At 48.2% G+C, this 14,101-nt stretch overlaps 1 long non-coding RNA gene across 6 annotated transcripts in view; it reads left to right on the forward strand.

The window, feature by feature from the left end:
* The window catches only part of LOC110401785, a 62,628-nt gene continuing 50,256 nt past the window's right edge, over window positions 1,730-14,101 (forward strand). For 3 of the 6 annotated variants that reach the window (XR_002440599.1, XR_002440600.1, XR_002440603.1), the window contains exons 1-4: window positions 1,731-2,005; window positions 6,307-7,548; window positions 9,331-9,520; window positions 13,871-13,965. This is a non-coding gene — a long non-coding RNA (uncharacterized LOC110401785). Of the gene's footprint in view, window positions 2,006-6,306; window positions 7,549-9,330; window positions 9,521-13,870; window positions 13,966-14,101 lie in introns of all 6 variants that reach the window. The other 3 variants (XR_002440601.1, XR_002440598.1, XR_002440602.1) reach the window with 3 other exon arrangements.

Raw genomic sequence — 14,101 nt, forward strand, 5'->3', positions numbered from 1 at the left:
TTATGCTTAAAAGAGACTGGAGTTACTAGGAGAGAGACCTCAAATATATTTCTTCACAAGTATTAAGAAGAAAGGTTGAAAAATCAGAAACAAACCTGTCGTTGGCATTAAGAGAATAATTGGGTGAAAGGACGTCTGTGATGATGTTTTTATACTGATTATCAATATTATGTTCATACCGGATTAAACAAAACTCAAACTAATCTCTCACCAGCTTGTATTCCAGAGAGCTGTGTCTAATATCTGTACTGTCTGCTAATAACATAGAAGCTCTGTTTGAGTTGTGAAGGCCCTGTACAAGACCAGTAAGCCCATGCGTGTTAAGTGTATGTGTCCGTGTATATGTATGTGTATGTGCATGCACAGTCACTGCTGTTTAGCTCAGCAGTGAGGAATGGCTGTAACGCAGGCGTAGGTGCAGAAGTTTGGGGACGAGAAAAGCTGCTTTGATTTAATGAGAGTTACACCTGTGTGAGGATTGCATAGCTAGCTTTGGAGATGGCTTTTTTGGTTTTCATTTGCTTTCAGAAGAAAAAAAAAAAGAAGGAAAGGAGACCGTCAACAATGAGGGAAAATGTTGATTTAGCATTTTAAATATAAATAGCTGGTGCAGATCCAGGGGTGAGGGGTGATTTTACTTAAACAAAAGCTTGTGGGATTTTGAAGCAACTGAAGGAGAGTTTGAAATGGGAAGAAATCATCATTGTTAGAAACTTACCTCTCTGGTATCGTGCTTTATGGCACTGGGGGCCAAAGATCAGGGAAGAGTTCTGCCTTATTTCGAGGAGGAGGAGAAAGGGAAAGAGATGGAAATTCTCTTAACTTTCTAGGAAACAAACATGACCAATGGAACCACATCTAGATCTCTAACCCTTCTCCTCCTTCCTCCTCCTCATTCCAAATGGCTGGAGTGTTGTTAAAACTGTAACTGAAAACTTTTGCCACTGGAATGTGGAAAGAGCTTCAGCCTCAGAGTTAATGTTTAATTTCTGAGCTGAGTAAGCGGACCCACACTGCTGGCAACAGAAGGGAGGATGCCAGTGGAATGGATGTGAGGATTTATTTAGCAGACGGGTTCTGCGTTGTGGGCGTCTTTTTAAGGCACTCGTATGAAATGTAAAGGATGATAATTCCGCACTTGGCATTGATGCTCTCTGTCCTGGTTAAAATCGCATCGAGCTGAAAGAAGAGCACACCCCGGGTTCCTGTTTTCAAATTCTGACCACTGTGGATGCGGAGAATAAGAAGGCAAGGTTTGTGGTGGTAGCACTTTAAACACGAGGCTTTCTTTTTAATCAGCACTTGGTTTTTCTGCTGATCATTTCCTTACAGTTTTAGGAGAAATGATAGAGAACGTCCTTGCACAGGTGGAAGGACAGGGAGCGATGTATCCCTAGTAGACTGTTGGTTTTCTAATGAACTAAATATGTGTTTTGCTGTGTTGTCTTTTATTTTCTTTCTCTTTTCCCCTTCGGGCTGTGCCCTCCGAGAGACGCGTTGCTGAAATTCAAGGTACAATAATTGCAGAGATTTCTCCAACTGAGATTTACTGTTTAGCATGGAGGGTTCCGATTTTGGTATTTTTAAGAACTGCTCAGCTGTCAAAAGCAACCAAAACGGGAATAATGTTTTGACAGCGGTATAGTGTTAAAGAAAATACGCTAGTCTGAATAAAAATTGCTTATGCTGTGGGAAACGAAGGGTAACAGAAGAAACACCTTTTGTTTACACACACACATGTTTACAATCTCAAATCTCCACTTCTCTGAGCGGGTCTGGGCTGGGATTCGGAGTCACCGCAAATGAGAGATTTTTCTTCCAGATTTGGCCACAGTTAAGGCGAAGAGAGGAGGGAAGCGGGAGCACCTTGGACGGGGCGCCTCGGCCCTGTCCGCCGCGGCGGCGGGGGCTGAGGGGCTGAAGAGGAGATGCCGAGGGAGCCAAGAGCTCTCCTTCTCCCTCCTAGCGGCAGAGCGAGCGACAAACTTGCCCCACGCCACACCAGGTTTGCCAGGGCCGGGGCCGGGAGGGGCTGGGGCCGGGGTGCCGCGGGAGCGCGCAGCAAAGCGCACGGGGCCGCGCCGCCGGGAGCTGCCCCGCGGCTGTGCCAGGGCCGCCCGCGGTCAACGCCGCCGCTTCCCCGGGCAGGCATGGGGCAGGAGCAGGAGCAGGGGCAGGGGCAGGGTGTGTCCTGCCCCGCAGGGCTTCACGTGCCTCCCCGGCGGCAGCTTCGAGGGTGGTACCCAAACCTTTTGACTGGTTTTTTTTTTTTTTTTTTTTTTTTTTTTTTTTTTTAATGAAACCCACTGTCTCTGAGCGAGGGGCGGCCTGCAGAGGAAGCCCGGCATCTCTGAGCTGAGAAGGGCTGAGCGGAGTTAAAGGTGGGGGGTTGCGGCTGGGATGCAGATTTTAATATTAATAGTTCTGGTGACGAGAAAGAGAGACAGAAGGAGGCTGCTGCTCTGGGTAGAGTCCCCGCGACAGCGATGATGGATGACCCCGCGCAGCCCAACAGCTCCGCCCCTCCGTCCCTCTCGGTGTCAGAGCCCTTCTACGCGCAGCTTTAGGAATAAAATAAATAAACACCCTCGGCCCCTTCCTCGCATCGATTTGTGGATCATTATGAATCAATTACTGCTCTCAATATTTGAGGATTTGCTTATATATAAAGGGGGTCTGCGGCCGGAAAGAAGCATTAATCTTAGCCTTAGAAATGCAGAACCTTCCTGTACGGCCCGACGACTACAGGAAAAAAAAAATGTTTTTAACCATTTTCCAGCGGCAGCGGCGCTGGGGAGGTGGTGGCTGCTGTGAGTGCGCATCTCTGAGAGCGATTTTCGAAATGTTGCGCGTAGGGAATAAGCGGTGCCCGAGACTTCATGATTTAACTCGATAGAAAAAGAGGAAAAAGGGGGAAAAGAAGCAGCGATCCCCATGCCCTCCCCCAGGCAAATGCCCATTGCGGTGCCGTGAGGAGAACGGGTCCGGGCTGCTCCGCGGGCAGACCGCGGAGCGGAGCGGAGCTGCTGCGCGCTGTGGGAAGGCGGCGGCGGGGACAGGAGGGTGCGGTGCTGGACGCCTCTCGCTTTTTCTGTATTCTCCCATTTGCAGCAGTGTTTGAGGACCTCAAGGTGTTTCTATGGCTACCTTGTGTATGTGGGAGGGTCACATGCGGGGGTGCCCAAGAGAAAAGGCAGCTCTTGGGCGATCATTTATCAATGTCACCCACATAATGATTCTCTCTGCAGCCTTCTATTGATGAGGATAATTACATTAGCTCAGAGTGACTGATCAATGAAAAACCACCAAACAAAAACTTCTTTACTCTCCTATAATACCAAAAACCGATACAGAAATAAGATAGAAGGCGAGGGTGGGATTTCCCTTTCCTTTCCCTTTAGCAACGATCTTTTTGCTTTTTTTTTTAATGGACAAGGGAAGGGAAGGAGCATTTACTCAATGGGTTACCTTCTAAAAGAGGCTCCCATTTTGTGAAAAGTATTTCCTCAATCCCTATCCATCGTTCCTCCCCTAGTAAAGACAGTTATTTAGAGCGCGATCTGCTGCTCCGCTCCCGGACCCCAACCTCTGCTGTCCCCCTGCGCAAGGCAGTGCGGTGTTCTGGGCTGCACAGAGGGAGAGGGAATGCAGATAACTTTTCTCTCACTGTCGCAGCCGTCCATTTGTCAGGTTTTCTTTGGTTTTATCACTTCATAAAGTAGGTCTATTAAAGATGGAATGTTGCCTCCCTGAGATGCTGCTATATCGGTGAAAGTTTGCAATTAAATTACTGTTGCGTTCTTTCCAGAGTTAAAAATCAATGTTTTCTCAATTAAAGGGAATGTTAATGCTGTTCCTTGGCAGTTGTTAAGGACGCCGTAAATTTTATGATGCTCCCTCCCAGCCCCAAGCTCGGGCAGCAGGCAGGTTGTGTTCGTGTTGGTTTGGAGTTCTTGCTGGTTTTGTTCTCTCTGTGAAGGGCCTTCTTCAGAAAACTCGTTTTTGAGTAACAAACTCGACAAGCAGAGGGGCAGGGAAAACCGGAGCTGCTCTCCTGTCCCCACACCGAGCAAACCCCCGCTTTTGGGAGAGGACTCTGCCTCCGCGGCGCTCCGCGGGGCGGTGGTGCAGCGGTGATACGGGAGACAGAGAAACGCTTCCCTTGTGGGGATGGGGCGTGTTCTGGGGGTGTCCGCAGAGCCGGCAGGACTGGGGGGCAGCGCCGTGTGCCAGGGATGTGCGGAGCGCTGCCGGGGACTGCGTCTGCCTCTGGGAGACCTTCACGGCTCTGGGAGAGCCCCACTGCAACTTAGCGTGTGGAAGTCAATGGAAGAGGGAATCAGAGGGTTTTTTCTATTTTTATTTTTATTTTTTATTTTTGCCAAAACACGTTGTCCGTACACTCCACAGCCCGGTGACACTCACCGGAGCTCAGTTCGGACCCGTTTGCAGGGGCTCAGTTCCTGGAGCCGCAGGATCCTGAGATCCGAAACAGGCCCTTACCCGAAGCATGGTTAAAATCCCCGAAATTAGCTCCGCGGAGAAGCGGTACAAACTCATTTGATTAAAGCGACTGTCAGATTCCTCGAGATTAGGGAGGGAGAAGGCGCGGAGTGGGATGTATTTATTATTTATGCCATAGTCCGCGGCGGACACTCGGAAGGGGGATTACATAGGGTGTCTGAAAGGGAGAGAGGGGGAGCAGAGCTCTGTGCTCCGGAGCTCCTTCGTTCGGGTCCCCGGAGCAGCCCCCCTCGGCGGGGGACAGCACCGCGCCCCACATCGCCCCCGCTCTCCCCGAACCTGCACTCGGCTCCGCCTGAGCCTGGAGCGGGCACCGGGGCGGCGGTCGGCGGTCCCCACCCGGAGCGCGGGCAGCGAACAAAAGCCCTCGGCCGTCGGGGCCCCGCCGAGACGGGGCTGGGGCGAGCACCCCGAGGCTTCAATTTTCCTATGGATCCGCTTCCCTAGGGTGGAAAGGTTTCCGAATCTATGAACCTCGAGTGGACAAATCCCCGCTATTAACATGGGACATGGACGAGTGGCAAAAAAACTGAATGGGAACGGCGCGGCAGCTTTGGGAGAAACTAACGATGTGCTCCAGCTCTTGCCATTGCGGGAAGGAGCGGGGGGGAACCCCTCTGATTAATAACTAGCAGGGTAATGTTGAGGGCTTTTTCTGCCCGATTGCCTTTTTGAATTAGAGCCGATTTCTTCACACTTCAATAGGGCCTGTCTCTTTTAAAATGACTGACAGATTTGTTTCTCCTTTTTTTCTCTCCCTGAGACTTAATGATGTAAATTTTCTAATTAGTTAAATCACGTTGCTTAAAGGCCTTAATATTTACCGGGCCAGGACTGATAGTCGCGTTCGGATCTCTCGAAATAAGAGGCGAAATAACGTTTGGCTTTTTACAAAGGGAGGGGGACGAGAGGGAGGGCGGGGAGGGCTGTGGAAATACAGCGCAAAAATAAGAGCTAAAGTTCAGCCCGGAGCTTCTTCCCTCCCCCCGCCCCAGAACCCGCTTTTATTTTTCAATCAGCTAAGATTTAATTAGGAGCCTCCGGGCCGGACGATCTGATATTTTCTCATTAGTTTCCCATCAGTAATCTTGAGTGTTAGATTGGCTTAAAGGTTGTCAACATTTGACCAATTTTATTTAAGGCAAAGAAATCGCGCATTATAGCTCCGGGACCTGAGATCCGAAAATAAATCCTGCCCGGATCAGCGGAACTAACAGGCGAAAAAAATGTTGACAATTCATCGTTGTATTTAATAAGTTGCATAATGTACAGTACAGAGGGAGGGAGGCAAAGGCCTCTCTGCGCAGCCAACTGCGCGCAAAAAACGCCCGCGGGGCGCGCACCCCACCGGCGAGAGACGCTCGGGGAGGACTGCGAGCACCGGGGAACCCGGAGGAGGAACGGGCCCGGGGCCGCGCCTCGGAGCCGGGATGCGTGAGGGCGTGTGCGGGGCTTGCGCGGGGCTTGCGCCCGTGCGGGAGCGCGGAGGTGGTGGGCAGGGCGCGGGCTGCCAGGCGCAACGTTGGAGCGCCCCCTGCTGGCCGCGAGGCCGCTGCGCTGCGCCGCGCCGAGAGGAGCGATGCCGCGTTCGGGTGCTGCGGGACGGGAGGGTTGTGCGCGAAGTGCTTACCCACGGGTCCTTTCTTTTCTTTCTTCCTTCTTTTTCTTTGCTTTTTCTTTTTTTTTTACCCTCTTATTTTAATTATTGCATTATTAATTTTTTTACTCTTTTTTATTATTATTTTTATTTTATTTTCATTATCGCCACTATTTCTATTTCAGACAGCCCAAACCCTCTGAGAACGGGGAGAAAATCTCGTGTATAGCTCCCGCGACTCCTCCCACTCACTCTGCGCGGCTCAGCATCCACAAACTTCCCCGGGACTTCCTATCCCTCGTGGAGAACACAAACGGCCCTTAGCCACGGCTCTAAGAAGAGCGTGACACGGTGCCGGCAATTCATAGGGAAAACCTGGGATTTTCTGTTTATTGAAAACACGACAGAAGGGGTGAAAGCAGCTGATGCGCTGCGAGATTTCATCATCTCGTGGCAGATCGAGGGAGTCGGGCCCGACGCCCCCGGGCCGGGCCAGGAGGACTTCACCTATCGACAGGACGCGGTTGGAGGGGATGGGTCGGGAGCCGCAGGAAAAAAAAAAAAAAAAAGAAAGAAAGAAAAATACTTTAAATCGGCCGCGATTAAAGATGCAGCCGAGCCTCTTTGTGCGGTGAAGTGCTGCAGGTAAACGTTTCTATCTGGCAGAATTGTTTTGCCCGTTAAAATATAGAAATAAAATCAAAGCATCACCATCAAAACCGGTTCAGGTCTGAGTCGGCTTCGGTCAAGGCAACGCCTATGGAAGCTCGGGCTCGCTGCATCGAGGCAGGAGATGCTCGAATTTATTTTCTTTTAAAAAGGTGTAAGGAATGGGGGATGGTGGCAGAGAATATTTCTCAGAACACCGGGAGATACCTTTCTTGAAACAAAGGCAAAGGGGGATAATCTCAATTGCAAATCCATCAGGCAGAGAGCAAATAACAATATTTATAGGAAGGCGTTCGAAAACAAGTAACAGCAGCGAACGCTATCTGCAGTTGCTGCAGAGCAGCTTAATAAAAAATTAGCCTCACTGACAGTCTTGTCAACATCTTAAGTAAATTATCATAGCGATGGTCTTTGGAGAAGAGAACCCACACTCCTCGCTAAAACACCTCCTATCATTAATCTTAAACCACTTGAAGATTATGATGGAAAGAATGGGATCAGTAACCATTATCATCTCCAATTGCTGTTAAAAACTCCGCTGCTTATTTTTGCAACCAAAGCAAATGTAACTAGGAAATGCAGAAAAGGGAAGAAAGGCAGACACTGAGAGGCAGAACAATTGAGGCGAATCCCGTTGCAACCTCGATGATAAACACATGGAAAAGGCTGTGACTGCTCTGCGGATTGCTGGAATTTGGGGAGACATTAGGAAAATAAACACATCGATGGCTCCGCACCAGCGGTACATGCAGTGAAAGGTAACTCCATAACATTAATTGCGTTTTCCTGAATATTCAGTGTTTACCTTTATCTACATCGATCGTTTGACAGAGGTCGAAACTATTAAAAGACCGCTCACACCTTTCAGTGTCCATATCCGAAAAATTCATTTCTAGCCTTTTTTTTTTTTTCCCTGAGATTTCTATGTGCGCTCTGTGGTGTTGCCACAATCGTCAGAATAAAGTCCACGGTATAATTTTAATAGGGATCCGACACACTTGAATCATTTGCTCAAGGTGAAATCTTCTAAGAAGAGATCAGTGGATTTTATTGCAGTGTTTCCTCTTACAGCATCACCCCTCTTTGAAATGACTTTTTACAGCTGAAAAATATTATGTGTATATATTTCTGTTAAACTAAATCCATGATTTGGCGGCAGAGAAGGCAGAATCTGCTGCTCTAGGGGCAGTGGACCTGAAAAGCTATCGACGGAGCTTTACACCTCCGATGGCTCCGCAAATCGATGTGAGCCGGGCACACGCCTGAATCCAATCAGACCGGGGTTCTTGAAGGTATTCCTAGAAATACCCAAGTTTACACGAAGCCTTTACGCAGAGCGATGCACCCCGGCCGGCCCTCCTCCTTCCCTCCTCGCCGGCAATAAAAAGAAGGGGCGGCATCAGGACAGGGCGATGAGAGCTAAAATCAACCCCATCATTATTTTCTCCCGACGGAGCCTCATCTTCCGCGTTGCCTCATTCCAGCAGCGCCCGCTCGGGGCTGCCGCTCCCCTCCCCAGTGCACTGCGCGGGCACTGCGCGGGGCGCAGGTAGCGCGGCTGGAGCCGCAGCCGGAGCGGCGCTGCCCGCTCGGCCCCCGCCGTGGCCCCTCAGTGACCTCGGCCCGGGGCTGCGGGAGGTGAGAGGTGACGCCTCGAGCCGGCGCAGACCTGGCCCTTTTAAAGCCACAGCTAATCAGTCCTTTAGTAAATTAAAATCTAGGGACAAGAGGGGAAGCAATTTCGTTGTAAAGAATTACGGGGCGCGCACCGGGAACGAAAGAGCACCGAAGGGATTACGGTGCTGTTCGCGGCGAAGGGGTTTGTCGCCGGGGAGCGGCTGCGCTGACATGGTCTGAGAAATCTCGTGCGCGCGGTACAGCCGCGGCGGGTCCGCACGGTGCGGGGTCCCACGCGCACTCCCTAATAACGCGCGGTCTCGGGTAGCTGGGAAGCTTCAGCCCCGTAAACCGCACGGCGGGATGGGGTCCTGGGACGCCGGGCAGTGAGCTGCCACCCAGCCAAAGGCTCAGCGCTGCGTTACAGCACGGGGAGAAAGTAAAATGGAAAAAGTGATCAGTTTTCCCGTCGATTAATTTGTCTTCACTTTCAAGTTGCTCTTTAATCTCTCTAAGAAATAAGGGATTGCTGCTGCACGGGGCGTACGTGAGTGCGGGTGCGTCCGTGTGCATGCACACGAGCGCGGATCGAGCAGCCCTCAGACTGCGGGAAATGGGGAGAGGTCCATTGCTCCTCTTCAATTAGGAGAAGTTCCCCTATTGTCCTGGCAGCCAGTACTTGTTAATAACTGCACAGAGTCAGCAGAAGAGGAATAAATGTCTGCTGCAAGTAATCTGCTGTAATGCGGTTATTTCACCGGGTTAATGTGCAGTGGCAGTGCAACACGGCCACGAATGAGATGCAAAGAGCAAAATAAAAAATAAAGACTGCAGGAGGAATGTTAGTATTTGTCGACATAGATGCTTCAATGGATTGTGGTGAGGAGCACCGAGCTCTGATAACAGCGCTCTGTTCTATCCAGGTTACACAGAAACTTTGCTTTCCCATGAGCTCCGGACAGCAAAATGCTGCTTGAGGAGACCGCGAGCCGCTTTCCGGGCTGCTGCTATAATTAAGTTAGGTGTGGCGATCCCAGATCCGAGGGAGAAGGAAATGATTGATACCGCCAGAACCCCCTTCCCTTACGCAGCCCCGAGCAGCGCCCGGCGCAGGTAAGCCGCTGCGTCAAGCTATTTTTAACCGAACAAAAGACGGAGCAAACAACTGACGTCAGGGAGCAGCTTCCCGGGGCGGAGGCGGGTGGGAAGGACGGGACGGGACGGGACTGGACGGGACGGGACGGGACGGGAGGCAGCGCTGGTGGGACAGCGCAGGGCTGCGGACTCCGAACCCAGCTCAGCCCAGCCCCGTTCCCCCGGCGCCGTAATCCCCGGGGTCACGGGAGGAGCGGGTATGGCGCTGCCTGGCGGGGGGTGCTCGCCCGTAGCTTTGCCCTGCGAGGTGGCGGGCACCGAGAGGAGGGGGAGGAGAGGAGGAGAAGGAAGGGGATAGGGCGACCACCGAGCCAGGGGCCCTTTTCCGGCTTCGCGTGATGGCCGAGAGCCTCCGCCAGCACGGAGCCCACAGCCCCCACTGCCTCTCGGCTCCGCAGCCCCCTCCCTTCCTGCCCCGACCCCCTCCCCGCTAGAGTCAACACGGATCCGCGATTCATGCGGCCGATTTAGTTAAAATAAATAAACACGCAAAGATTCACTGGCATCGACCCGCAGGTTTTTAAGGGCATCGTTACAGTGGTCGCTCCAGCCCCTGCGTGGCCCGGGGGGGCCACAGCCTCTCACAGCCATGGTCAACCCCCCGGCACCTTGGATCTCCCCGGCGAGGGGAGAAGGGATGGGAGCTGCTGTTGTCAGTGCTGATTGTTAACCCAAATAATAATAATAAAAAGAAATCGTTACAGCTGTGCGCTGGCGGAATATGGCAATTACTATTATTGCCAATCACGATTAGAAATAATTATCCAGAAAGCACGAAGGGCTCAGCTGCCAAGGTGTTTTGAATAATAGCTTTGGAATGAACAGCACAACATCAGGTTTGCACACGGGGACAGCTGCAGAATTCCAGGTGTAGGGGCCTCTGAGGGCCACCCTACATCAGCAGGCTCTAGTGTACCCGTGGAGCTTCTTTCTATCCCCCACTTCAGGACCCTGATGCCTGCCCCACTCCAGAGCATACGAGGGGCCGAGCACTGAGGGCTGGGCTCCTCTGTCTTCAGCAACAGTGAGTTCAGCAGATTAGGGGGCAATGTGGTCACAAGTGAAACCCACTTGCTCCATTTACATCCCACAGGCCCCCTCGTTTTGAGTATTTGAAATGCTGTGTAACCAGGGGGAGGTCACAGGTGATGGACAAGTTCAACATACTTAGCTCAATTATCCAAGTTTCATTTCCAAATTGTGTTCAATTTGATCTTCCTGCCTCCCTCCAAATTATCTTAGAAGAGAAAAAAAAATCACATGAAAACAGACAATTTAAGCCAAATCCTGTACACCATTATTTATATGCAAAATGATTTTTGTGATATATGCTCCTGCTAATGGTTCTGGGATGCCAGATCTTTCCAAGTGGATTTACAAACCTACCCATCAAATTATTTCAAAGGCAAAGCCTATTAGGGACAAAAATAATTATGAACTTCCTGAAGCTTTGTAAAAAATAAGTTTCTGAAAGTTGTCTCTTTAAATTTTACTTAAGTTTTGTTTTTAATTAAAGCCTGGAGGCACAGCAGAGAGATACGCAGCATCTAATAAGGAGTCTGAAAAATAATGCACCGTAATCCGGTGCTGAGCTATTTCTCCATAAAATATAGATAAGGAATCAATTCATAAGCACAAATATCTGCTAGGACCAAGTTTTAACATAACGTTTCACATGAGCATTCCTACATGCATTATTAAGGAGATAACAAAATCGCTTCAAATCAAGCCCCTTACAGTCACATCTGGAAATGCTCTTTTCTGCCTAATTTTCTTTTTTTTTTCCTCTGAAAAAGAGTTAGAAGAAAAACTCGTCTGTCCCCTTGTATATTAACTGTTACCATCAGCTTTTAATCAGCAACATGTATCATTAGATTTACAGAATCCCTTCCACGCTGCCTCTTTTGGAGAACAGTAACATGAAGATAGTATCTGTACTCATTTACAGAATCTGATGGTAAAACCAAAACCACACACAAATAGCATATACACTGCTTTATACACACAGACAGGCATGTAGATACATAGACACAACACACATACGTGGAAACAAGTCCTGGCCGTGTGTTGGAAAACATAATAGAAAGTATCTGTGCAGTTAACCAGACTGTAAGTCAGACACCATCAGATAAGAAGCAGTCGAGGGAAAATTAGTTTAAAATCAGACACAGCTAATTTCTGCAGGTACTGGAACCTCAGCAAGCTTTGCCCTGAGGTATTTAATCAATGTCAGTCTTAAAGGGAGCTCTCTGGGGTTTGAGTCAAATAAAGTATTACCTCCAAGCCATGAAGGGTTAATGAACTCCCACAAGTTGCAAGCAGCTCATACAGTTGGGTTGGTTCATTTGTTCTGTTGGCTTGTTATTGGTGTTTTTTTTTTTGCTAATGGAATTATATTCTGAGGATAAAGATAATGGATGTCCCTAAGATCTACTGTTTTTTTTTTTTTTAATTTTAATTTTCAATTTGTCCTTTTAATGGGAAGGTGAACAAAGTGTTTTCCAAACAGAAATACTAAAGATTATTTAGGAAAAAGCAAAACAAAAACCAAACCAACCAACAACAGCAAAACAAAAAAACCCCAACCCACCACTGTCAGAGCTGTTTTTTAAATACTCTGGAGTTTTCTGAACACCTCTGATGTACTCACATCCCTATCACAACTATTTTCTTTTTACTACTGAAAGTGGATATTCAGGCTAAATTGATGCTTTACATATATTCTGTCTCAATTTGTAATACTCTATTCTCTGTAAGGAGATAATTTGAAAAAAAAAATACAAAAAAGAAGAAGCTATACCACTGACAACAATTTACTTAAATTCACAAACCTTGAAATTGATGCATCTCCTATCAATCATAGTCAGAAGCCACAGTAAAACACATCCAACATTTGTATATCAAAAGTAGAACTGAAAAAACACCCCATTTTGTTCAATCTAAATGTCCTTCAACATGTTGTGATTTTGTACTCTAATATTACTGGGTGATTTTCACTATAGGTTACTTTCTCCTGTCAAACATGTGCTAGAGAGTAACCTTGCAAAATTAAAGTGCGTGCCATTACATGGCACAGATGTTTGCTCTCACTCGGTTACTGACAATGAAATACTTATTAAATAATAATAAGGAGATATCGACTTCCCTATTCTGTCGATATGAAGATCTGTTGATCTGCGAGGTTAATATTGATGAGGCAGAGCGAGGTAAATGTTTCATCAGGAGGAGAAATAAATCCCAGTGCCGGCACAGCAAAACTAACCTTCACACGTAGGTAGAAATGAATCCTTTATGTACTTATTTAGTATAGGAACACCAGTTCAGCCTATCAGCTAACGCTGAAGGAAATTCTTGACACTACTTTCAGGAAACATGTTCCCCAAAGTGTCCATCATAGGTATTTAAAACTAAGCTTAAGTGATGCCAGGCACTTTGAGCCTTTAGTCATGCTGTGCGTTCTGTTCTGAATGGCACATTTCCTTTGAGTGTTACTGGATGGCTCCACATACGCCCTCAATATTTTTCATGTTAAGGAGATTTCTGTTTGAGCTGGAGAAATGCATTTTTTTTTTAATAGGATGAACTCTCTGTCAAAATATTATTTATATTTGTTGTCTCACCAGAACATCTGTGAGAGTTCCCTCTCTTTACCCTCTGCCACAGAAGACAATAGTACATAGCTTCGAACAATGCAAAGAGCCATTTAACTTGATGGGTCTGGCAGAAGCAGCCACTTTCTCATTCATTATTATCTTTAGATTTTCCTTCATTCTGTTTAAGCTCAGAACTGCATTTTTTAGAAGAGTATTCCACCAGTCAGGTGTGTCTTGGACTTCAATGGCATTATTTCAATATACTATTTTTAATGAACAACACTTATACGTGTAGCAATCTGTGTAACTTGCTTCTGTGTTTCTGCTTGAAAATTAAAAAGATACGACCTTAACCTGGAAGACAATAAGAGTCAATACACTTTTGGGTAAAAGTGCCAAATGATACAACTTTCAATTTTCCCCATTTGATTGTTAGTTACGGCCTTGATGCTGAGCAACTTTCTCTGTACTGTGGCTGATTGCAAAGGGGAGAGCTCAGTCACTCGGAGCTGAAAACCTCTTTAGCTGTCATGCTGGGCTATCTCGGTCTGATTCATGGGGTGGAAGAGCCTTTGGTACAGCAGCCTCCCTCCTGCCTGCCTGTAGCACAAATGCTGTGGCCTGGCAGGGAAAGCAGGGCAGGCACACGGGGCTTTCTCGTGGTGAGACAGTGCAGGAAAATCACTTCACTGCTGTTTGTGCTGTTCCTTGCCAGGCTGACAAACTGCTGCTCTGTCCAGAGATCACACAGAGGGTCTGATACTTTTTATTTTCTTGCTTGCACCACGGGAGAACTTTCGTCTGAGAAAGGTAAAAAACATGGTTTCTTTTTTTGCCCTCATGCTTTCTTGTCCTTCTCATGCCCTTCTCCCCTGTATGTGTTCCGTGGAACACTGTGTCTAAGGCCTGGATCCTGTTATAAGACTCCTGTCTCTGTAAATTCCTG

This window comes from Numida meleagris, chromosome 6 (genome assembly GCF_002078875.1).
Source record: "Numida meleagris isolate 19003 breed g44 Domestic line chromosome 6, NumMel1.0, whole genome shotgun sequence".
Classification (NCBI taxonomy): domain Eukaryota; kingdom Metazoa; phylum Chordata; class Aves; order Galliformes; family Numididae; genus Numida; species Numida meleagris.